The 26,711-nt window shown below is 38.6% G+C and overlaps 1 protein-coding gene and 1 non-coding gene across 7 annotated transcripts in view; one reads left to right on the plus strand and one right to left on the minus strand.

The window, feature by feature from the left end:
- Positions 1-26,711, minus strand: part of ROBO1 (roundabout guidance receptor 1) — a 1,145,453-nt gene that overhangs the window by 329,513 nt on the left and 789,229 nt on the right. The window lies entirely within an intron of this gene.
- Positions 4,851-4,926, plus strand: TRNAP-GGG (transfer RNA proline (anticodon GGG)). The gene has a single exon. It is a non-coding gene; the product is annotated as a tRNA-Pro (tRNA).

Raw genomic sequence — 26,711 nt, forward strand, 5'->3', positions numbered from 1 at the left:
AAGCCAAGTCTCCTTTCATCACTACTATTTCTCCCCTCTCGACCTTCCTTTACCTCCTCCCTCTCCCCTTTAAGTATCACCTAGTTTCACCAAAGGAAATTCTGTGGTGTTCATACCAAAGAAGAACAAGAATGTTTTAGCCCTTCCAGTCAATGGATATGGCCATTGCAACTGAATACCCTATCAAAATTTTTATAATATTTGAAGGGGGTGACTGGAATCTGAAATGGTCTATAAGCCATGTGGTCTCTGAATCAGCTGCCTCAGTAGCACGTGGGAAATTGCTCGGAATGAAAATATCAGGCCCAGTCCCAGACCTGCTAAATGAGAAGATCTGGAGGTGGGGGCCCAGCGATCCAGGGTTTATCAAATCATTCAGTTGACTTTGATGCAAACACAAGTTTGAGAACTTCTCTACACTTTAAGAAAACCATGCTGGGGGTAATTACACCTTGAGGAGAAAGGTCAAAGTGATCATTCAGTTTGTTACTGCACTAAATAATATCAACTATTCCAAACCCAGTAAGTATCATATAAGGAGTTTACAACTGGAAAACATGAAACCACAGACATGAAAGACCTTAAAGGAAGTAATGGCTAATTAGGTCCATACTTACAGAACCTCTGCAATCCAATCTGTGGTAAATAATTGTTGACTTCACGTCAGTATTTCTGAAGTCTGCTTTTGAACAGCAGAGTTACACAAATTTTTACAAAATGGATGTTTAAGAGCACAACCCAGGAAATTTTCTAAATTGAAATTAAGTAGTTAAACAAGAGTCAGAGCATTCATTGTTGATCAACAAGAATTTAATGCATAAGCTCCACTCCTAGCTTATTTCATTCATAGGTACGTCGTGAATGTACCATTACCTCTTAGTAACAGGGACTGAATGAGTGATATTGACTGCGCTCTACACTTGGACAGAGATATGGAAATAATGTCCAGGGTGCTACTGAAAACTGCTGATTCCGATCTTACTAAAATGAGTAAGAGCGTCACGCACTAGCAACCTGACCTTTAACCTGAACTTGCCTTTGGGGAATTTTGAGATGGACTAAATCAATTGATATGGCCATTGCAATTGAACACCCTGTCAAAATTTTTACAATATTTGAAGGGGATAATTGGACTCTGAAATGGCCTGGAAGCTACACGGAAATCTGGTTTTCAGTCCACCAGAAATCCAGCACATTGGATTTCTGAAGCGAACAGAAACGTTAAGCAATTTCCAGGCAGATTCTGAAGATTTTGCTATTCCGAGTCCAATGTATGTGTCTGATGAGTGTTTCACATAAAAATAAGAAACAGTTTTAAATGAGAGATAAATTATTTTAAAAAAATAATTTAACACACCGTTTGCTGACATGAGCAAATCATTTGCCCTAGTACCTTTATAGATTTGGATACTACAGAACACAGGAAAGAGAGCGAGCTCTCTTACCTAGTTCAAAAGAAAACCCATCCTAGTTACAGAAAATGTATTTTTTACATTTAAAATACAAACTGAAGCTGTTTTGTTTGTTTTTTTGTTCAGTCAAAAACTGCATTTTTTTTTTATGCCTGGCCCCTGAAGTTCTTTTTGAACTGGACAGAGAAATAAAATGGTTTTTAAACATCAATGTATGTTTCATATTATACGACTGAGCAACGTATCAGCTGTGAGGTGAGACTACGTTGGAAAAGACTGCTTCAGCTTACAGAAAATAGCAGCTGTCTCCACTCTGCGAAGATGGATTACCACCTGTCCTGTTATCTTCCATACACAATACAAGGCACGTTGGCCATTTTAACCAGGGTAACTGTACCCATATGTTCTTTAATTCTGGTCTGTATGCCGCCTACCATTCAATATCCGTCATGGCTCACTGTAAACAGGAGATTAGCAGGGGAGACAGGGTGTTCAAGCGGAGCCTAAGCCTCTGTTTTATAAAAACCTTCTTCGTCATTCTCAAAACCTTGCACAAGCTACAACATTTGTGATGATATCATCAATTTTAGGTAACTAGGAAAACATCCCATAGGCAAACAGAAAACAAGGAAGTTTTTGGTTTTTGTTGTTTTTTTTTTTAAAGGCACAGTGAGTTCAGGCTACATGTCACAATAAATTACATCTTAAATTGCCCCCCCCCCAAAAAATGCATTACCCTTTAGAATGATAACATCCATAATTTGCTAGAAAAAAATAATTTTGCTAGAAAATATCTCCTTTTCCCATCACTTACAAAAAACTCACTATTAAATGTACTTGATGAAAAGGAAGCATCGACTTTTAAATCTGATGGCTGAAGTACATATTTTTATTTGAAAAATAAAATGTGTATTTGATACTATCTCAGTTTCTTTACTACGTGTTAGACCAACAAATGGGGACAGATAAACAAATGTGCATTTCTACTATGGAACAGACGGAACAGAGCATACTTCACTATCATACACATTTATGTACTATATTTGGCCAGCCTAACACATAAACAACAGTATGTGAAATTAGGTATTGAGTTCTGTTTTGGTGAGTGCGGGGATAACTCAGTGGTGTAGAAATCAAATGCAAAGTTCTGGTTCTACCGTGCTTACGTGATGTGTTTTTGTCAACTAAGCAATGGATCAAACAACGGGTCACCAGCAGCTGGTTTGCTTACTGTTTAATATGTAAAAGCTGAAGTCAATACGATTTAATCCAAAAGATTAACTAGTCACCCAAAACAATACAAAAATAATTCATTTTAAAAACTCTATTTACAGTCTCACCACTTCACCTTAGTTTAACTGGAAAGAGAAAATAATCTCAAATGTAATCCATCCATTGTAAATAGTCAGAAAATCTAGTCCTCTCGGAGAAAATCATAGACTGATACTTGCAGATGTGTGTGTGTGTGTGTGCGTGTATCTTACATTGTGGAGCTCCAATTTATATTAGTCAAACATTTCATTTCTTCCCAACTTGTGAAATGTTAGAATTCCTGAGTAAAACTTTGAAATAAAAAGAACAGACAGAAGCAAGTAGAGATTAAAGGAGCACATTACAAAAGCTTTCTTGATTTACCAAACTTTTCTTAAAGGAAAAGCAGAAAGCTATTGTAATGGTTAGAGACAGAGCCCTTTTATGTGTACAGATGGGAAGTGCTTCTAGAGAGGGTCATATTTCCTTAGGCTAAAGACCAAGAAAAATTTAACTGCCCCTGGCCTAGAGTTTTGTGGTGAGAACAATTCATTCATTGAGCACTAAGATTCAGTAATCAAAGTATGAGGACTAGGGTGTGATTTTCATCTTATCTGAGTACAAGTGACTACCAATTCAAAAGAAACAAATGGCAGTAAAAAAAAAAAAAAAAAGTAAACTCCCACATTGCTATGATTTTTAAATGTGTGGTCCCTTGTTTCTTCACTTTTTAAATTTCATTTTGTAAAAATCATTGATATATACAGTAAGCTAAAAACATACCCTGTATATGACAGTTTCCAACAATATTAATATTTTTTAAATCTCTTCAAAAATCCCAAAAAATAAAACTCAATTGCTTCAAAATTTGAAGAACCATACTAAGCAAAGAAACTTACCAAACATCCCATATACAAGAAAATTTACAAAAATTTAATGGTAGCAGTTACATTTTGCCCCCCCCCCCCCCACCCTTCAATACTATTTGACTCAGTGCACACAATGAATTTTGTTGAAACATTTGTTAGGATGCCCTTAAAGGCCAGATGGAGAAGCTGTATGCAATTGACATTTTTTTTGAACTCCAAGAGCCCCCGCCCGCTATAACTGTTTCCTTGACATTACTTCAAAATCCCAATGAATGTTCAAAAGAATCAGTAATATGAATCAGTGTCTTTATTAAATGTAACTAGCTTGGTTTTCGCACACTAGTCTTGAACATAGGTGCTACGGTTTATATTGTGGCATTTAATTTTACCAATTTAAACTCAACTAACACCTTAGGTAAAAATGAATTTTTAAGATAAGATGCAGTTTAAAAATGGCAATTTTCATGAAAAAGGACAATCAATCAAATCATCTACCATATCAAATTACTTTCTCTTAAAGAATCAGCATGAAAAAGTTGTAATTGTGCCTGTTTTCCTTTTTCATTATCTTTATTGGATGTCAAGACAAACAAAACCCACAACGAAACGTGAAGATAGAACGGCTGTGGAAAACAGAGGTCCCGCTATCGCACCTGGCATGATACAAATAAAATGTAACACTACCATCTATTTTCAGGTCAAAATTAGCCTTTGCGCTTTGGTCCCCTATAAACATAATATTAAAAATTATGCAATAGGCCCCGGGCCACTTGGCTTCGTGGATAGGGCATCAGTCTACATATGGACATCCCAGATTTGATTCTGGTCAGGGCACCCTAGAGAAGCGTCCATCTGCTTCTCCCCCACCCCTTACTCTCTTTTTTCTCCCTCTTCCCTTCCTTCAGTCAGTGGCTCAGTTCATTAGTATTGGCCCCTGGCACTGAGGTTGGTCCAAGTGTGTCAGCCTCAGGTGCTAAAAACAGCTCGTTTCATTTGAGCATCAGCCCCAGAAAGGGGGTGCCAGGTAGATCAGGTTGGAGCACATGCTGGATTCTGTCTCACTGCCTCTCCTCCTCTCACTTCAAAAAAAACCTGTGGAATAAACAGTGGTTTAAATTCAGACTTACTCAAGATTACAAAGGTATTATATAATAAGAAACACCTAAAATTTTCTAAAAGATAGTCACAATTCTAAACATATTTCCAAATTTTGTAGATGAAAGGAAATATTAGCACTAGGTGTTTCTGATTTGTAACCTGCTTATATCAAAGACTCAACTATTTTTATATTCAATTTCTATTTAAAATTAACTTCAAGGTCCTGGCCGGTTGGCTCAGTGGTAGAGCGTCGGCCTGGGGTGCGGAAGTCCTGGGTTTGATTCCCGGCCAGGGCACACAGGAGAAGTGCCCATCTGCTTCTCCACCCCTCCCCCTCTCCTTCCTCTCTGTCTCTCTCTTCCCCTCCCGCAGCCAAGGCTCCATTGGAGCAAAGATGGCCCGGGCGCTGGGGATGGCTCCATGGCCTCTGCCTCAGGAGCTAGAATGGCTCTGATTGCGGCAGAGCAATGCCCCAGATGGGCAGAGCGTTGCCCCCCTGGTGGGCATGCTGCATGGATCCCGATCAGGCGCATGCGGGAGTCTGTCTGACTGCCTCCCCGTTTCCAGCTTCAGAAAAATACAAAAAAAAAAAAATTAACTTCATAATCCTCCATGCTTATTTCCAAACAAAATCATAATAAAATATATAGATCAGATTACCTTTGGTTTTTATCTGATACAACATATTTCTAATATTTCTATAAATCACAGACTATTTTTCCTTCCCACCTCTTTATATATTTTATTGATAACAATTAAAATATTTTTATAGTCTAGCACTAATTGAGACATGAGGTTTAATGACTGAAGTAAACTGAGATTACATCCAAAGTATATTTTTAAATTTGCCTATTTAAAAGCCACAATTTATGCAAAAATCAAGCAGAAATACATTAAGGTAATTATTTTTTAAGTATTATTTTGTAAATAAAAAATAAATTGGAATCATCCTGTAATAATATTATTTAATGAAATCTGAAGCTGTTTTATAACAGTTGTGACCATGAATTGAGTATGGTTGTATAGTAACTAGATTTACAATTTCCGATCTAATTCTCAATTTAGTTAAGTTTCCAGGAGTTATGATCCAGTTTATCTAGAGCGTGGGTAAACATTACTGGTTGGCATCGGATATTAGCTTTTACAGAAAGAGAGAAAAAGAGAGAGAGGAAGAGAGAGAGGAGCCTAGAGGGCCCATCTTTTTTGAACTTGTAAGAACAGGAAGTTTCCACTGTTAACTTTACTCTACAAGTATCTCTCTAGTGTCAGAATGACTTAAGCATTAGCAAACGAGTCAGAAGGTCTGAAATCAAAAACTTCTACCCATAGTTCTGCAGCTGTATCATGAAATATTCGTATGCTAAGTAATAATGATGAATCTTAGTATAGTCAGAATTTTTCTTATCAATATCTGTTTTTAAAATAAATATGAAACATTTTGCATCAACCAGGATATCACCACTTTGAAATATAGTAAGTATTTATAAAATAAGAAAAGATTGAGCTAAATTACACAAAGTTAGGCTGTTTATTTGGTTTTTGATGTCCTATTAAATTTAATGTATTTTGTTGAGGGTCATAAATTAACTTATTTTTATATCTAGAAATATGGCTATATAAAATCTAAATTTGCATCGTCATTCTTCAACTGCAATAAAGAAAAAAAGAAGACCTATTTCAGGAAAGACGAACTCCAGACTCATGAAGTCCTTAGTCATCCTTTAGTCAGGCGTCGGCATAAACTCGACTATGTCCCAGTGAGATCATTTCTCTGGGGACGTATCATTCACTCAGCTTTGAAGGATTTATCTTAGAGAGATTCATCTGGCCTATTAACAACTCTATTCAAAGAATGCAAACAAAAAAGCAAGCAAAAAAGGAAATAACTGTTGATTTTTAAAAAAAAAAAAAAACCTGCTCTCAAGCTTCCATTCAGAAAATATGTTCCAGTTTTTTTTTCATCTTTTCCAATGTGAGTTTGCATTTAGAACCAAAGCCACTAAATACAGAGGCTAAATTATTATACAATTACTTGCTATATTTTCTTAAGCACAGAGTACAGTGCTGTGTCATCCATAGACTTCCAGCACACCTTAAATGATGTTGAATGATACTTGCTAAGTTAAACATTCAAGTTGAATGTTGTACACACCCAAACCTGGTAGTGCTAGATTTTTAATCAACTGTTTAATTAATATATAGAGATATGATAACAAACCATTTATGAAAAACTTTATTTAAGGCCTGGTCAGTTGGCTCACTGGATACAGGTTTCGGCTCAGCGTGCAGATGTCCTGGGTTCAATCCCTTGTCAGGGCACACATGAAAAGTGACCATCCGGTTCTCTCCCCCTCCCTCTCTCCCTTCTCTTTCTCTTCCCCTCCTGCATGCAGCCGGTGTCTCAGTTGGTTCAAGCGTCAGCCCCACACACAGGGTTGTGGGGTGGATCCCAGGAGGAGCGCATGCAGGAGTCCGTCTGCCCTCCTCTCACTTAAAAATAAATAAATAAATAAATAAATAAATAAATAAAAATAAATAAATAAATAAATAAGAAAGAAATAATTCTAATTCCTTCACCTATGACATAAGGTTAAAGCGTGTTTATGACGTTTAAGCATACATTACAAATGAATAGAAATTAGAGGGGAAACCCCCCCCTTTTTTTTTTTTTTTTACAGAGACAGAGAGAGTCAGAGAGAGAGACAGATAGGAACAGACAGACAGGAACAGAGACATGAGAAGCATCAATCATTAGTTTTTCTTTGCGCGTTGCAACACCTTAACCGTTCATGGATTGCTCTCTCATACGTGCCTTGACCGCAGGCCTTCAGCAGACTGAGGAACCTCTTGCTGGAGCCAGCGACCTTGGGCTCAAGCTGGTGAGCTTTTTTTGCTCAAACCAGATGAGCCCTCGCTCAAGCTGGCGACCTCGGGGTCTCAAACCTGGGTCTTTCACATCCCAGGCCGACACTCCATCCACTGCGCCATTACCGGGTCAGGTGGGAAATCCCATTTTGAAAAGAGACAGAATTACGTAAATATTTTAGAATAGCAATGGTCCGCGCAGTAAATGTGATGAGAGAAATGTGTGAAGACCAACCAGAATACAAAAGCAGCTTGGAAAAGTTATTCAGCAGAAAAAAGGTTCTAACAATAAAATTAAAAAGGAGCCTATTGTTCTATATATTTTAAAGAACTACTAGATACTTTTAACAATTAAAAGTGAATCATTATTTGGCAAACTGGGGGTTTTGTTTCATGTTAATTCCCAGCAGTGCTTCCTAACTCAGTATTTACTTACTCTTCAGGGTATAAAAAAAAAATCACCAGCTCGTCTGTTGAAGGACAGCCAAAAAAAATAAAACACTGGCTCTATCAGATTTTGGCTTACTTTCTTGAACTTTCTGAGTTCAGACTGGTATACTGTTGTTGTTAAACTGATTTTTAGAGGGGGAGGAGGGGCGATGGGGGGAGGAGCAGGAAGCATCAACTCCCATATGAGCCTTGACCGGGCTTTCCAGGTCAACAGTTTATCCACTGCGCCACCACAGGTCAGGCTACCTTGATTGTTAGCATTTTCATCTGCCTTCCAAGGTGCCAAAAAGTCTACCTATGAAGTAGAGCGCGATGCATCCATCGTCTTTCACACTGTTAGGAAACGTCACGTAGAAAGGAATGCTCCTGCATACTGATAGCCTACCACCATAAAACACTCTGATATGAAAATATAAGGCATCTGGCATTTGTTCTAATCTGGGTGTGTTTACCTAATTCTCCGCCACATGTTTCTGCAACCAATTTAATGATCGTTTCTTGTGGTTCTTTCTGGAACAAAGAAACATCACCACACTGACATGATTTTTCACATGCTTAGAAATACTTTCCCCATTTTAGTTAAAAGGGTAATGATATCCTGACAACATGTTATCTCTAAAACTACCGTATCAAAGTGAATTATGACTACTGCCCTCAGACACATAATATATGTCATTCAATACTATCAACTTGTGTTTGATGTTCTCAGTGGCTATTACGTCTGCCTCTCAGGAGATCGTGGTCACCTGAGCTTCAAATAGCCCGAAGTGCGTCCTCGGAAATGGATTTTCAGTGCTTCCTCTGAACCAGGGAATTCCCACGTCTTCTAGGTCAGACTGCGCAAGGCCCGACCAAGACTAGGACATTCTCATCGCTGACACTTCCCGGTCAGAGTTGCGTAACTCTCATTTTTTCAGTTCAAGAATTAAGTGTTGACTTTGACAACATAGAACAACAAGATTAAGTGTAAACTAAGTAGCATCCAAGCCGATGGTCCTAACAGAGAGGTGAACATGTCACAATACCAGAGAAAGTGAAACTGTGTTCACATTGCAAGCCGCCTGTAGCATTAGAGCTTTCCGGCTGTTTACTTAGTGGATTGCCTTGTCGATTTCTAGGCTTTAAAAGATTGCCAAAGCCATGTCAGAAGATCCCAAGTATTGATCTCTCCTGAATATGCTGGTCATGTTCTTTTAAGTGGTTGTATTAGGAATGTTTCTTTACTCAAAGCCACTCTGCCTTCTTATCACAGAATTAGTTGAAGAAGTTTCAATGAATACAGGTTAAATTTTTTACACCTTCTTAGAAGACAATAAAGGCAAATAAAGAAACAATAGCCAGCTAGTAATGTACCTCCTTCTTCAATTCATCCCAAATTTTACAGGAGAAATTTATTTTTTTGAGTGTTCTGATCCTGTGATAGCTTGGTTTGTCAATAATGCATAGCTACCAAAGCCACGGTGTAAACCTAAATGCAAAACGTACAGTCTTGAACCAATGGGCTATGGCAGGAAAAAAGATAAGCGTTTTATGTGTGAAATGGAACTGCATGCACAATAATAATATTAACATTTTACGGTTCTTGTCTATGATTGAGTGTGGATTAGGAAAACAAATAGAAAATACAAATTTACCTACTGACTGACATATTAACAGTTATGTTTTATCAAAAGAGGTCAAATGTATCAAGCTTTGGCATTATTTTGTGAGAAGGCAATGTCTCCTATATGAAGTGAATTTGTCTGAAGTTTTCCTTTCAGGATTAAGAATCTCTCACGATTAAGGAGTCTTATTAAGCATGAGAAACAAAATAACACTGGGAATGTGAGCACGGGCAAAATCATTGAAACTACCAGAAAGCGAGGATAATAATAATAATAATAATACTTATTTCACTGAGTTTTTGTGAGGATTAAGTAAATTAATAAATGTAAACCAGGGCCTGGCCTATAGTACACGCTTGGAAATACTGGTTATTATTACAATGAACATGGCCTTTCACCTCAACTGCTTCTTCAACTTTAAAAAAGTTAGCTTATATTCTGTAGTTAAGTTTTACTAAGGCCTAATTTATTCCAGTATAAATAGAAAGCAAGGAATTAATTATGTTAGCTTGAATATTAAAACTTAGTATTCTTCCTCTGAGTGTGATCAGAAGTTCAGCACTGGTGCTCCATATATATAAACACAATTTCCATACCTAAGTGCTCTCGCTATGGTGCTTAAAGCGATTCCAAACAGCCAGGAGAGAACTGAAGCAGTTTAATTAGCCACTTATGTCGGAGACACGCACAGTTTTTTTAGACACCAAGGGTGATACGGGTCCTCTTGGAAAGATCTCTGTAGAACAATCCGCATCCCAAATGGAATGTCTCTGAAATAATACAATATTGTTCTAAAAATATCTCTACCTCTTAAAAACTCAGAATTTTAGGGAAGTCACAATTAGAAAAAAGAAAAGTTTATCGGTGGCAGGCTATAAATGGCTATGATTACATACAATATTTTTTTCAAGATTTTTTTAAAATTTATTCATTATAGAGAGGGGAGAGAGAGTGAGAGAGAGAGAGAGAGAGAGAGAGAGAGAGAGAGAGAGAAGGGAGGAGGAGCAGGAAGCATCAACTCCCATATATGCCTTGACCAGGCAAGCCCAGGGTTTTTTGAACCAGCGACCTCAGCGTTTCCAGGTTGACGCTCTATCCACTGCGCCACCACAGGTCAGGCCATATAATATTTTTAACAGTTTATTGGCACAAAAACACACTTTAAGACAGGGAACAAAATCTGTCATAAACAGTTACATTTCTCAAACAATTATAAAAGGAAGAAACAGCATATATTAAAGAATTTAAAAAAATGTATAGTAATCTGATAAATAAATTATATAAAAGACTACCTAGGTTTCTGTGGGATGGAGAGCATGTAAAGCTAGTTAACAGAACAAATGTGTGAGAATACAATCTAAAACTAAAGCGGAAGTGTCCTTCAGAAATAAAGACCAAATTGTAATCTCTTTCAGGAACGGTCCCCCCCACCCCTGCACATCACTAACCATAAATGTCTGGAAAAACCACAGAGCAATGGGCCTCCTGGAAGCAGGCTTCATCCTTGCCACATATAATCATGACCTACACTGACTCACCAATTTATCCCAGACATGCAGGTCCATATCAGCATGCTGAATTAAATAAAGAAAGAAACAAATAAATTCTTAAATCTGTACAACATTAACAAACATACACAAATTCCCATAGAAAAAGTATTAATTCTAAAGAAAAGATTGAAAAAAAAGCAGAAAAGATCATAAGCATGGTCGGCTGAGCAAATTAACTGTAAGAGTCTCTCCCTCTCCTTCCTTCCTCTCTTCTCTCTCTACTTCTTTGTGTTTATAGAACGACTGCCTGACTCTCCGATACTAAGATATCATGGATCACTTATCTGTGCAATGCCTACCTCTGACCTTTCCAAACTGCTATCCAATGGTTACCAATTAAGTAATTATTATGTAAGAAAGCAAATAGCATTGCCTATGTGTAGGTAAAAAAATGAAGTCGCAGAGGTTAAGAGGCATTAACAGGTAATTAGAAAAGGCCTAGTAATCAATTCCAAGTGTTACACTTACAAGAACGTCCATACATCAAATATTTTGGAGACTTTTTCTGTACCAGGCACTGTCTGAGATCAACGGCGGTCCAGAGAGACATGGTTCTTGTCCTCACGGAGCTGGCGTTACAGGAAATGATATATATCCTCATTCAAGAATCTTAGCCCTATTTTGCTTTTTGTTTGTTAGCTGTTTTGTTTTGATTGTTTGTAAGGAACTAAGGTCTTCCCTTCTTGGGTGCTGTACACAGAATTGTAGGTGACCACTGGACAGATTCCAGATACTTAAGCTGAATTGCAGAGCAAGCTGTGAGAGAGATGTGTACGTCTCATTAATATCCTCCTTTGTATAAAATCTAAAGCCTATCAGGGGACAAATGAAAACGGGCTGGGGAAGAAGACAGTGCCTCTGGCCCCAGAAGAACTTACTCCTCTCTCAAGGCACCTATCCCTCTCACCAACTCTAGGTCCTTGGCCCCTTCATCTGCCTGAGCATCAGGAGCTCAAGAGCTTCCATCATGAACTGACCGCCCAAGGTCGGGAAACATCTGAATGAAGAGCTGGAAACAGTCCCCTCAAGTGAGGACTTAACCTGTGGAATTAATGACCTATGTTTTCAAATCGGCAAATATTGCCTTTAAAACAGTTGATGTGCCTGACTGGGCGGTGGCGCAGTGGATAGAGCATCGGACTGGGATGTGGAAGACCCAGGTTCGAGACCCTGAGGTCGCCAGCTTGAGCGCAGGCTCATCTGGTTTGAGCAAGGCTCACCAGCTTGGACCCAAGGTCGCTGGCTCGAGCAAGGGGTTACTTGGTCTGCTGAAGGCCCACGGTCAAGGCACATATGAGAAAGCAATCAATGAACAATTAAAGTGTTGCAACGCGCAATGCAAAACTAATGATTGATGCTTCTCATCTCTCCGTTCCTGTCTGTCTATCCCTCTCTCTGACTCTCTCTCTGACTCTGTTAAAAAAATAAAAAATAAATAAATAAATAAATAAATAAATAAATAAATAAATAAATAAAACAGTTGATATTCTATAAGGAACATTACAGAGATATTTCCTAACCTCCTTGAATTTTTTGAGGGGAGGGGACATTCCATATTTCAAATTTTAAACAATTCTATTAGTGAGCCAAAGGAAGAAATTATAGGTACATACACATATACACACATACACACACATATATATGTGTGTGTGTGTGTGTGTATATATACATTATAAAATATTATTTATGGATCTGAAAAAAATGGTGCTTTTTAACCATTTAATCATATAAATAGTGAGTGATTATAAAGACTTGAATACTTAACTTTCCTTATATACACTTAACATCAAAATTTTAACACAGTTACATCTATATTGGAATCTGTCATTTCAAATTAAATATTAACCAAAAGTATAATTATACCAAATAAATTTCATGCATTGTCACTTTAAAGAATGAAGGCAACCTGAAGTATAAATTATTTATAAGAAAAATAATCGATAATAACTGCGAGCTAATTATCACAGTAATTGTTGCACTTCATGGTAAGGCAGAGCGAGGGGATTTCTTGTTTTGAGGGACTGGACTTTTGTTCATATTTTTCCTATCCAAAATTACATCAACAAGCCGTGTGTTTCAACCTTATGTTTTAAAAATCTAAAGAAAACTTGAATCAGACATTCTTTAAAACATTAAAATAACTTTTTGAACTATAACTGAATCCATACAGCACATAAAATATTCCCAAAATTTATGTGTGTGTGTGTGTGTACCTTATGAAAAAAAGGGCTGTCGTACAACTGAGTCAACGAAAAGAAGTAGTCACCAAGGTCAAGGATTATGTCCTTCTAGGTCTGAATTTTATGTCTTACTTCAAGTAAAAACAGAAAGAATGTTCTAACATATTCAAACACTTAAGATTCAAACGGTTATTCTATATTTATGTAAAAAATTTATATTTTAAAATGTTAATATTACAATTTTACAGCAGCCCTAACCAGTGGTAGTCAAGTAGATAGAGTGTTGACCTGGGACGCTGAAGTCTCAGGATCGAAACTCTGTGGTCACCAGGTTGAGCGCAGGCTCACCAGTTTGAACACAGGGTAGCCACCTTGAGCATGGGATCATCGACATGATCCTCTGGTTGCTGGTTTGAGCAAGAGGTCACTGGCTCGGCAGGAGCCCCCACCTCTGGTCAAGGTATGTATGAGAAGCAATCAATGAACAACTAGAGTGTCATTACTACAAGTTGATGCTTCTCACCTCTCTCCCTTCCTGTCTCTCCCTTTCTTCCTCTCTCTCTCTCTCTCTCTCTCTCTCTCTCTCTCTGACATACACACACACACACAAAATTACAACAAAATTTTACATTCTATTAATTGTTACGTTTAACATTATAAAAGTATGAATTCTAAATTTTTTGGACAGATTCTATGTCGTCATGCCTTTGATCTGTGCTCAATTGATGTATGTTAGATTATTAGAACAAATGGAATATAATTTTGTACTACACAAGTATAATTGTTAATAAAAAAGTTAGTTCCACTTAGTTTATCTAACGTAGGGGGAAGGAAATTCCTATTGATGTATATCCATACATACATTTTGAATATTCATGCACAGTACCTACTTCTTACCATAAATTCTAAAATTTTATTTTATTTTATTTAAGATATATTATTAAATTTTATAATATGAGCTAATGATCAGAATGTAGTGTTAGGTAAATTAATATGGTACTTGAAGCTCTTTTTAAAGATTTTTATTTATTCATTTTAGAGAGGAAAGAGAGAGAGAGAGAGAGAATGGGGGGAGGAGCAGGAAGCATCCACTCCCATATGTGTCTTGACTGGGCAAGCCCAGGGATTCAAACCAGCGACCTCTGCATTCCAGGTCGGTGCTTTATCCACTGCGCCACCACAGGTCAGGTTTGAAGCTCTCTTTTGAAAGATTATCTGAGATGTGCATAGACTTGACTTCTAATTAAGGGAACTTATACAGTAACTTTAGCTGTTTCTAAATAGGAAAACAAATGAAACCCTGGCGAGGTTGCTAAGTGGGTCGGAGCACCATCCTGATGCACCGGAGTTGTGGGTTGGATCCCTGGTCAGGGCACGTGCAGGAATCAACCAGTGAATGCGTAGATAGGTGAAGCAACAAACTGATGTTTCTCTCTGTCTCTCCCTTCCTCTCCCCTCTAGGATCAATCAAATGGTTTTTTAAAAAATAAAATAAGCTTTAAGTAAATAGGAAAAGAACTGAAGGATAAATCAGATCAGGCAGAAATTTTTCGATGATTTTATGCAACTTCTCATTTCAACTAGTGAAACAAAATATCCAAACTGTACAATAGCATCTTCTAATATAAAGAAAAACTCTTATTTTCCCATCGCCGTTAGTTGGAAGGGATCGATGTAGTGACAGAAATTCAGTAATAACACCCCTCTGTGACCTGCACTAGTTACTGTCACAGGACAGTCTAGGTGAGAGAGGACGGTGATATTAATGAGAAGGCTCGCGGGGGGGGGGGGGGGGGAGATAGAGATAAGTGGAAAACTCTAAAGCTATTCAGGAAAAAAGAATCAGCAAGACCCGATGATCAACTGATGTGAACAGATGATAAAAGAGGAGCCAAGTAGCAATCTCAGATTTCTGGTCTGCAGGGCTAGGTGGATGGTGGTATCAATTTTCCTAGGTAGGAAATACTAGAGGAAAGGCAGGGTTGGAAAAGAAGGTAAGTCTCACGGTGGACATCTGAGCTGGAGGTATTACAAATGGAGCTGGGTGTCGAGGTCTAGGCTTGAGATAAGAGAGCGGGGAGCAAATCAGGACAGCACTGGTAACTGAATACAGCGCGGCAGGCAGGCCACGGAGCAAAGAGAGAAGAAACCCTCCAGGACCCGGAACACTTCAGCTGTGGGCCAAGAAAGACTCAGCCAAGTCAATAAGAAGAAAATCAATGGCGTCTATGTGGCAGACCTTGTTACTTGCCTAGGAAATACCCATTCTCTGTTCTTCCTTTCAACAAAATCCCAATTTTTGTTTGGAGGAGAAATGGACCCATTAAAAATGCACCTCTCCAAGCACATCTGAAACACAGAGTGGCCAGGTGACATGGTTCCAGCCAATGAGTTGTAATAGAATTCTACTTGGTGAGACTTCCAGGATATTTCTAGGTTTCCTGGTGTGTGTGTGTGTGTGTATCTGTGTGTATACCAAGGGAGGAATGCCACATACTAAGGTTGGCAGAGCCAAAAACAGAAGGGAGCTGGAGTTCTGATGGCTTCTTGGAGCCACCATACTTTTGTTGAATAGCCTTCACCCAGAAGCCAATTTAAACGTATCTGGTTAAATTGCCCGACTTTGGTTACATACCAGAGGATGCAATCCTGATCTTGCAGGGTGCCATGAAATTCCGAGAAAGCAATATTTCACAAAGAAGATCAACTGTGTCAAATACTTGCAAGTGATAAACTATATTCATCACAGACAGCAAAGTTTAGAAATCTGTGGTCAAGGTTATTAAGAGTAACAGGATATTATTAGTGGGAGGGAAGGGTAAAGCCGCACACAATGCTAAGCACCTCTTTGCAACGATTGGTAAAGCACCATATATGAATTGCCTATATTTGGAAACTTGAATAGGTTGAATTGAATCCCTGTTATTGCCCTCGATACACTGATGTAAGAAAAGAACTCCTCTCTGGAACTAAAAATAGAAATGGAGTAGTATATTTCATTCTTATGCACATGTTCTATTTTTTTTTTAAGATTTTATTTATTCATTATAGAGAGGAGAGAAAGAGAGAGAGAGAGAGAGAGAGAAGGGAGAGGAGCAGGAAGCATCAACTCCCATATGTGCCTTGACCAGGCAAGCCCAGGATTTTGAACCGGCAACCTCAGTGTTTCCAGGTTGATGATTTATCCACTGCGCCACCACAGGTCAGGCACATGTTCTTAAAACAAAGGAACCATGAAGTGAACCACACACCTGAAGCTGATGCATATCCTTTTGAAATTGTGTGTCTACCCACTGCTTCAAAATATTCACGTTTATCCAAAACGTTTTCTCAGAAAACATTTTTTTTTTCTGAAAAAGAGTCTGTGGGTATTACAGTAACTTAGATTCTCTACTCAAATTTCCTATTATTCATTATTTTAAAGCCTTGAAGTCTTACAGGAACAAAAAAAGATATTTAAACTTAGAGTCTGTGTATAGATCTGTTTCCAAATTAATTTTAACTGTTCATAGAACCAGTTCAATACAACATATTTTAAGAAAATCCACAATGAATTATTTAATGCTAACCATGGCAGTAACAAACTGCTTTATAAAACCTCAAAACTATGTTCATCATAAAAGACATGCCAAGCACTGACATCAGAAGACTGCCTATCATTTCACAACTACTATGTGGATTTTAAATCCAAGTGGATATAAGCAGATGGGCACCTCTGGGTACAGAAAGCTCATTCTAAATGTGACCTCTAAATATGGCATTAGTTTGTCAGCCTTCACTTTCTTGAACTGAAGAGATACATTCTTTGGGACTATATGAATTGAAGTAGACCTAATAATATGCCTAGTGCAATGAAGAGTATATAATAGAGCAGCTAACATTTATGGAGTGCTCTATGGGCCAGGCACAATTCTAAGCACTTTATACATTAACATTTATCTAATCTTCTCCAAGTCTCTATAAAGTAGATAGAATTAATCTCCTCGTTTTACAGATGAGGGAACTGAAACATACAGAAGTTAAGCAAATTCATCAAAGTCATAGAACTATGCTAAATGAAAAATTTTGAGTTTGTTGGGAACAAAATTTAATTTAATGACTAAATTAATTGTAACTAATCATGAAAAGTTTCTACGATTTACTCTAGAGACATAGTACCATTTGATTAAAACAACACAAACTCTTCTTAGAGTTCTTAAGAGGAGGCCATAAGCCTGACCAGGTGGTGGTGCAGTGGATAGAGCATCGGACTGGGACACAGAGGACCCAGGTTTGAGACCCCGAAGTCGCCAGCTTGAGCGTAGGCTCATCTGGTTTGAGCAAAGCTCACCAGCTTGGACCCAAGGTTGCTGGATTGAGCAAGGGGTTACTCGGTCTGCTGAAGGCCCGCAGTCAAGGCACATATGAGAAAGCAATCAATGAACAACTAAGATGTCGCAACGAAAAACTGATGATTGATGCTTCTCATCTCTCTTTGTTCCTGTCTGTATGTCCCTATCTATCCCTCTCTCTGACTCTCTCTCTCTCTGTCTCTGTAAAAAATAAAAATAAAACTTTAAAAAAACTTTAAAAAAAAGAGTAGGTCATAAAAAATATGTTGTTATTCATCTGGGATTGATGATTTAAATTTTGAGAGAGGCTTCAAGAATTATAACCAACATGGTCCAGAAAAAAACACAAAACATTTTATGGAGAACACATAGAAACCTAACTGATAATCATTACTAAAAAGAAAAAAGAAGAAAGAAAAAGAAAAATATTAAGAAATTGTCTACCCGTGTTTAAAGTCTGACCATAGAATTGACGTTCTTCAAGTTTTTAGTTTTGGTGATTTAGGCAAAAGATGAGCCCAGCAGCGGGAAGAGCAACGGTTGGCATGTTCAGAGTTCAGGGGCCACAAAACTACTTCTCTGCACCTGTGAAATTTTGGCTGATCACTACTTCCGCCCCTGAGTTGGTCCCAAAGGAAAATACACTATAATCACATTGTCCAAGAATTCCCTAAAATAAGATTCAACAAGGTTGTAACCTATCCTACACTTCCATTTTAGAACAATGGAAAGTCACTTGCGTAAACTCTCAAAAGTGCTGAGTTAGGGATCAGAATGCTCTCCATGTCCTTCTACTTCAAACATAGACTCATAATCCATTTTCTGGTGTCTGACTGAGGCAAGAATCCAAGAAGAGGCAATTTAATGTGACTCAATCTAGAAAAAATACAGGATTATCTAGTGAAGAGGCCCAGGGTGAGGGAGTTAGAGAACTAAGACAATCTAAATCCTTTAGAGGGGGCGGCACCATCTCCCATTTTCTATTAACTTTCTGGCTTTTCTTATAAGTTTTACCCCATAATTTACTGAATAAGATTTAAAATGTCCCCCATTCAGGCATACTAAATAACTTGGTCATAAACTTTTATTCCTCTAGACAAGGGTAAAATGTCACACATGCTATTAATACTCCAATTTAAACCTTAGGTTAAATACAACGTAACTTAAAATGCTACCAAAGCAACAATTTCCACCTCGGATACTAAGACACTGAGATTAGAAACTGTTTTATTATACTCAGAAACCCAACTTAGAGATCAGATATATTTTATTAAAAACTAGGTCCCACTTAAAAAAAAATGACTTTTCTCTTATCACATAGAATATAAAATGAAGACATGATATAGAATAGGATTTAAGTAGATTAAAGTTAAAACTCTGTGTTAGCATATCTTGATGCACGTAAAGGATATGGATGGTGGATGCTATATAATCTTTTGCTCTGAACCTCTTTTAATGTAACAAATGATCTTGAGATCATTTAAACTACAAGTCAGAGGAATAGTCTGTCTCTCTTTTAATGCAACAAATGATCTTGAGATCATTTAAACTACAAGTCAGAGGAACAGTCTGTCTCTCCCCCCTCAGGATGTGTCTCCCTCTGGGTCCTTCCTGGGCTTTTGTTTTTTTTAACATGGGTCTCTCTCCATTTCTGCCCCTGACTTACAGTCTCTGCCAGTACTTCCATGTCCCTCCCTACACTACCCTGCCCACTCTTCACCGTTTCAGAAACCCAGGACAATTCACCTAAAATTATGTTTTCTCTACTTCTCAAAAAGAGAAGAAAGAAATGGAAGGGAGAGAGGGAGGAAAGGAGGGAGGGAGGGAGGGAGCAAGGGAGGAAGGGAGGAAGGAAGGAAGGAAGGAAGGAAGGAAGGAAGGAAGGAAGGAAGGAAGGAAGGAAAAAAGGAAGGAAGGAAGGAAGGAAGGAAGGAAAGAAAAAAGGAAGGGAAAGAAAAGACAAAAAATGAAATCAAGCACATTGGGCTCACATTCCCAATGATATGTTTGGCTCTAAAACCTGAGCAGGAGTCTGTGCACACCAGTTTAGAACAATGCACACCTGTGCTTCTCACACTTGAATTTGTCTATGAGTGGCCCTGAAATAGTACTGAAGTATGGTTTCTGAGTCAGCTGGTCTGGAGTGGAGCCCCACATTCAGCATCTCTAATACGCTTCCAGCTGATTCCAATGCTGCTGGTCCATGGTCCATATTTGGAGTAGGAGCCTAGCAGCCTTCACTGGCTGCCTGTGGTGAGCCAGTCCTTCCCACCCCGCCAGACACAACAGCGCCCCCACATGGGTTTCTTCCCTTGCTTATCCCTGTCTTGTCTAGGTATTGCAGCATCTAGATTTCCAGTTTTTATATCTTATTTTACCTAAGCTTTTATTAAACAATTTATTTCATCAACCATAGACCAGAGCTAAGAATGAGAAATTTAAAATATTACATGCTGTAATTTCTCCTTATACCTCACCAAATTTACTTCATTAAATATAAACCCACTGACTATGAAAACAGATTTAGATATATGGATTACTGGAAAAATACAAGAATGCAAATAATTCTGCTTTACTTAGTAGTTATTTTGTGTATTTTCTCTCCCTATCCAGAAAGAAAGATAGGAAGTAAAGATGTGAATGTGAAATGGCTCCGAGGAACTTAGAGAACCACTTATAGTACTGCCAACAGGAATTATTTCCTCATCAGTCAGGGAATTCAACCCCCTTCTTTGCGCGTTAGCTAGTCATTAGGGTCATAAACACGGGCTGATGTTACTGCGGGGTGGCTGGGGGTATAACTACATCTGCAGAGCTAGTTCTACTCTTATGAGAATGTAAAAGTAACTTACTGGAGTTTCGTACTATCAGAAGTAAGCTATATATCTTGAGTAAGGTTTATCCTCAGAAGGGAAGGAAGGAAGGAAGGAAGGAAGGAAGGAAGGAAGGAAGGAAGGAAGGAAGGAAGGAAGGAAGGAAGGAAGGAAGGAAGGAAGGGAGAGAGGGAAGGGAGAGAGGGAAGGAGTGAGGGAAGGAAGGAGGGAGGGAGGGAGGATGGGAGAAAGGGAGGAAGAGAGAGAGGGAGGGAGGGAGGGAATAGAGGAAGAAAAAAAAAGGAAAGACAGAAAGACCTCCAGGTTGGAAACAGTACTCCAAGACCACAGTCTAAGTACTGTACTTTCAAATGAGTGTTTGAGATCATTTGAACTGCTTGGTTTTACAAAGTGGTTGCATGTCATATGGAAATAAGTGAAAGTGAAAGCATTTATTAGACTATTCCTTGAAGTGGCATGATGCTCATCACACATGGAATAAAAGACTCCCAAGTTACATGTTAGGACATCTCACTTATGTGCCAGGAATAGTGTTAGGCACTTGGGTCATAGGACGGTTGTAACGGTGACCCTTGAGCTGACTGTGAGGGACTGACCAGTGGAACAGGAAGAGAAGCACATTCCCGGTTAAAGAGAAGGGTAATTTCTTGGCACTGCAATGGGCTGGAGTATTTTAACTTACTATTAGCCATTCAAAGTTGACATAATTAATACCAAGCCTCAATTCCACTGGCATGATCATAGACTTGACCTCTACTTTGTCATTACCAATAACTGCCTCTCTTGTAAAATCTGGACCTCTACCCTCACCTTCCAAAATTAAGCCAATCTCCAATTCTAATCCTTGTATTTCTTTTCATATCTCTTACTATCACTACCTCGAAACTAGAACCATTTCTTTGCTGGAATACTGCCATAGCTTCCTAATTAGTTCTCCCCAATCTCTCTGCAATTTATTCTCTACACATGTAATACTCAAGTATTATCACAGGAGTGATACTGCAAAATGTAAATCATGTCGTGTCATCTCCACTATTGCCTAACCCCCCCGTGGCTCTCATTGTACTCAACATACAATTAAACATCATGTACCTGGTTATAGCTCCTGAATGATCTAGCTCCCAATGATCCCTCTAGCTGTTTTCCTTACTCATATTAGTCATTTTTCATTTTCTCAGATATGCTCAAGACTATTATTTTCTCATGGCCTTTTAGATGCACTGTTCTTTTTGATTGAAATGCTTTTCCTTTTATTCTGCACCTTAGTAACAACCACATGCATTTCAGCTCTGAGCTTGACCCTGATCCTTCTTGGCACTTGCTAAAATTTCCAACCATAAAGTCACTGTATTTAAGTTGCTTATTTTTTATCCTCACCCCACCCTCCCCACTATATTTAAGTCCTATAAAGGCAGAAACTATTTCTTTTCTGTTCACCACTGAATAGATAGAACTAACCAGAATGTCTAGAAAGACTTATTTAGGAAAAACTACCACATTTTTTGGATAAACTATATCTTGGTATTCTTCATAATTTTACTTAAGTTCTGGCATTTTAAAAACAACATTTTTAATGCCCACATTGTGTAACAAAGACAGAAATAACTCTTATGCCCTAACACATTCAATAGTAGTTTATTCTAACCTGACAAAAAAAAGAACTTGAAATTGATCATTAATGACAGCTTGCTCATTTATATTTTATTAATCAAAATTAATTATACTCAAAACTTTAGGGCATGTTTTATTTAATAAGCTTGCCACTGAAGAAAAATTTTAAAGTAAATACCAGTGAATCTCAAGATAGTCTGTGTATTTGGGAAAGACATCTAGTATTTAATTATAAGTAAATTAGAAGGATTAAAAGGAGGAGTGATATGATGAAAAGATTTGAGAGATAACCAGATCCACCTTGTTATTTTATTACTTTTCAAAGATGGTACTGTTGATACAAGAAGATACTGCCAAGAATTTCCCATAAATGACTATGCTGAATTGATTTTTCTGGAAGCCTCAAGGGACTTTATATCTAAGCATCAACGAGTGTTGAAATAATCATCTTAGTTCTTTTCAGCATATAGGAACACCATTTACTTTTTGAGAAAATAAAAAGAGTGGCTGGTGAGACTGGTAATGGACTAGATAACCTTGAACCCCACGGTTACTCCACTGAGTCTGGCCCAGGATGCTGTATCTAATGATACTCAGCAGACAGAAAGCACTTTTACGTTTCCATTTAGTCTTTATGCCATAGCTATGTGTTCTAATATATGCAATGTCTTTTTTTTTTTTGATCATGTAAAAAAGTGGACTATTAAAATGGTTTTCCCTAGAGAATATATAGAAATGTTAGGCTATCTAAGAAAGATATCTACCAAAATTTCAACAGCAGCTAATTTTCGGGTAATTAGGAAACAAAAGCATGTCTGGGCCCTGGCCGGTTAGCTCAGCGGTAGAGCGTCGGCCTAGTGTGCAGGGGACCCAGGTTCGATTCCCGGCCAGGGCACATAGGAGAAGCGCCCATCTGCTTCTCCACCCGCCCCCTTCCTTCCTCTCTGTCTCTCTCTTCCGCTCCTGCAGCCAAGGCTCCATTGGAGCAAAGATGGCCCGGGTGCTGGGGATGGCTCCTTGGCCTCTGCCCCAGGCGCTAGAGTGACTCTGGTCGCGGCAGAGCGACGCCCAGGAGGGGCAGAGCATCGCCCCCTGGTGGGCAGAGCGTCGCCCCTGGTGGGCGTGCCGGGTGGATCCCGGTCGGGTGCATGTGGGAGTCTGTCTGACTGTCTCTCCCCATTTCCAGCTTCAGAAAAATACCAAAAAAAAAAAAAAAAAAAAAAAGCATGTCTGCATTCTCAAGGTATTCTATAGTGAACACATACTTAGTTCTATAATCAGAAAGAATATCAAGTTTTTATGTTATTTAAAAATAAATCTCTATAAGCCTCTCTTATAGATAGCTTGATTATCTTCCTTAAGCTATGACTGGGAGTAAAGGAAAGAAAGTGTATAATGTATCCCTAACTCTAAGATCTTTCCACAAATTTGCTCAAGATGAACAGGTAACAGTTACATGAAATGCAGGAAAAATGGTAAAAGTCTGCCTTAGTCAAGAAGTCAACTGAACACCTCGTTTGAGCCTGCAAATTTAATTGTTTAACTAAGAGTATTTTAAGATAGAATGTACCCTGTTAGTTTTCATGAGAAAGTAGTACATTCTCTGACACAGCCTCCTCCTCCAACACCCACATTGAAATGGTCTGCAAATTTGTCATTTTCTGCTAAAATACACATTGAAACTCACATCTTCTCCTTACGCCCACTGCTCCAACCATCTCTTACATGGATTATGGAATATGGTTTTTTGCCTTTATATTTCAGATTAAATTGTCTTTGAAAAGACAGAAAAAAAATGTAAAAAAGTTTTTATCTGCTTTGAGAAAGAAATGACAGCTGTCTTCTCTCTTAAGGAGGTATCCAAAGGATGTTTGCTCTTCCTGTCCCAACAAATACGGATTTCACACCATGTTTACCTGAAGACATGATGTCTACACTTAACTTATAACAAAAATGAAACCTGGTACCTGGATGCAAGAAGTGGTCTGATGGACATATTACTTACATCATTGTGATTTCATGATCTTTGCCCTGATTTTCTGATTTTATTTCTTAGTTACTTAAGATGATGAAATAATGATAGAAACCCCCAAACAAGTGAAAAATCACTGTCAAAAAGGTAGTGGTGGCCCTGGCCGGTTGGCTCAGCAGTAGAGCGTCGGCCTAGCGTGCGGAGGACCCGGGTTCGATTCCCGGCCAGGGCACATAGGAGAAGCGCCCATTTGCTTCTCCACCCCTCCGCCGCGCTTTCCTCTCTGTCTCTCTCTTCCCCTCCCGCAGCCAAGGCTCCATTGGAGCAAAAGATGGCCCGGGCGCTGGGCATGGCTCTGTGGCCTCTGCCTCAGGCGCTAAAGTGGCTCTGGTCGCAATATGGCGACGCCCAGGATGGGCAGAGCACCGCCCCCTGGGGGGCAGAGCACCGCCCCTGGTGGGCGTGCCGGGTGGATCCTGGTCGGGCGCATGCGGGAGTCTGTCTGACTGTCTCTCCCTGTTTCCAGATTCAGAAAAATGAAAAAAAAAAAAAAAAAAAAAAAAAAAAAAGGTAGTGGTATGGAATGAATATTTTTGTGCCCCCCCCCCCAAATATTCATACGTTGAAGCTTTAATGGCCAATATGATGGCATCTGGAGATAGGTTGTGTGGGAGGTAAGCTGAGATGAATTCAGAGAAGTCACCAAGGTTGGGTTAGTATCCTTACAATGGAAACAAGAATCAGTGCTCTGTCTCTGGACCAAGAGGGGAACCCCAGAAGAACACTCACACCAACACCAACCATACGAGCAGCCTGAACTCTGTATTCCCGTCCATCAGAACTGTGAGCAATAAAGGTCTGCTCTGTAAGCCACCCAGGACATGTTGTCCTTTTGACGGGAGCCTGAACTGACTGAGCAGGCAGCAACAAAAGAAGAAGTTCCCAATGATTGTAAAACCTAAAGTTTTTAGTAAATATAATCACATCATGGAACTTAGCAATATTGCTTTTTTTGTGAATAGATCTATAAATTTAAAAAGAAAAAAAAAAAGGCATCCCAAAAGAAAAACTTATAAAAATAATTTTCGTGTGTTCTTTAAACAAAAATGATTTCAATCAATACTATTCGCATGTCCTGTGTTAGCCATGAGGATCGAAAGGTACATTTCTCGTACTGCTGATATTAATTCAAGATGGAATTAAGATATTCCATACATGCCCTCAATAACCAGACATTAATTTAATAAAATTTCGGGTTCGATTCCCAGCCAGGGCACACAGGAGAAGCGCCCATTTGCTTCTCCACCCCTCCGCCGCACTTTCCTCTCTGTCTCTCTCTTCCCCTCCTGCAGCCAAGGCTCCATTGGAGCAAAGATGGCCCGGGCGCTGGGCATGGCTCTGTGGCCTCTGCCTCAGGCGCTAGAGTGGCTCTGGTCGCAACATGGCGACGCCCAGGATGGGCAGAGCATCGCCCCCTGGTGGGCAGAGCGTCGCCCCTGGTGGGCGTGCCGGGTGGATCCCGGTCGGGCGCATGTGGGAGTCTGTCTGACTGTCTCTCCCTGTTTCCAGCTTCAGAAAAATGAAAAAAACAAACAAATAAAAAAAAACAAATAAATAAAAAATTTAATAAAATTTAATACTGAAGCACTTAAGTGTCAGTATATTAACACGTATCTTCAACTTCATAGTGAAGTCAGAACTGACCCCGTTTTTGAAGTCGGAAGCAGCAAACCCCTGCTCTATAATCATCCTGGGTCTGACCAGACTGGAGCTAAAGAGAAAAAAGGAGTGCGAACCACGGCATCGGCACTAAGATTTATGATTATAATTCTGTGCCAGCCACTTTGTTACATACTTCGCATCCATTATTTTGTTTAATCACGAAATAATTTTGGAACAGTGAGTCAGTGAATTTTAGAATATATGTGTACAAGAAAGTAAAAAGATATTATAGCCGTTATACTGCATGAGCCTTTGAAAGTTTAACTATACAAAACAAAAATAAGATACATAAAAATGTTTTAGAACCTTGTCAATGCACTTGAAATGACATGTTTTTTAAAAAGATAACACTAATTAAGTAGAAGAAACAAGGAATAGTTTAGGCATGCAATATAATATAAAACATTCCATTTCAAAGGTAATTGGAACAATGTGTGTATGTGTGTGTGTGTGTGTATGCATTAATATGCAATCTAAATATTTTATAATATAAAGGCATATCCTATTCCCTCCTGCTTCTATGAACCATTTCACCTCCAGGAATAATGTTTGTTTTTTTTCATTGTACCTGGGGAACATACATGACTACTTAACATACATGGTCAATGCACTTTCTCATTTCACCCAAATGAGAAAAATTGGATAATTCAAATTTGAAATCACTTTAAGGAGCATCACGTAGCATTAATACCAGCAAAAGATCATAATGTGTTAAAAGTTACAAGAAAATATCACTTCAAAATACAAACATTCACTTCAAAGTAATTACTATTAAAAAGCGCTTCATTAATAAATTGTGGGGTAACTTAATCTTTGATTCATTGGAAAAAATAATCTGTTTTTCAAGAAAGACAGTTCTTCTGTGATTTTGCTGCTAAGACAGCCAACAGATGTCTGCCTAGTCTAAGGGGAACGCCTCTTCCTCAGGAGAAAAGAGCTTAAATAGAAGCAAACAGCCATAT

Source organism: Saccopteryx leptura, chromosome 8, assembly GCF_036850995.1.
Source record: "Saccopteryx leptura isolate mSacLep1 chromosome 8, mSacLep1_pri_phased_curated, whole genome shotgun sequence".
Classification (NCBI taxonomy): Eukaryota; Metazoa; Chordata; class Mammalia; order Chiroptera; family Emballonuridae; genus Saccopteryx; species Saccopteryx leptura.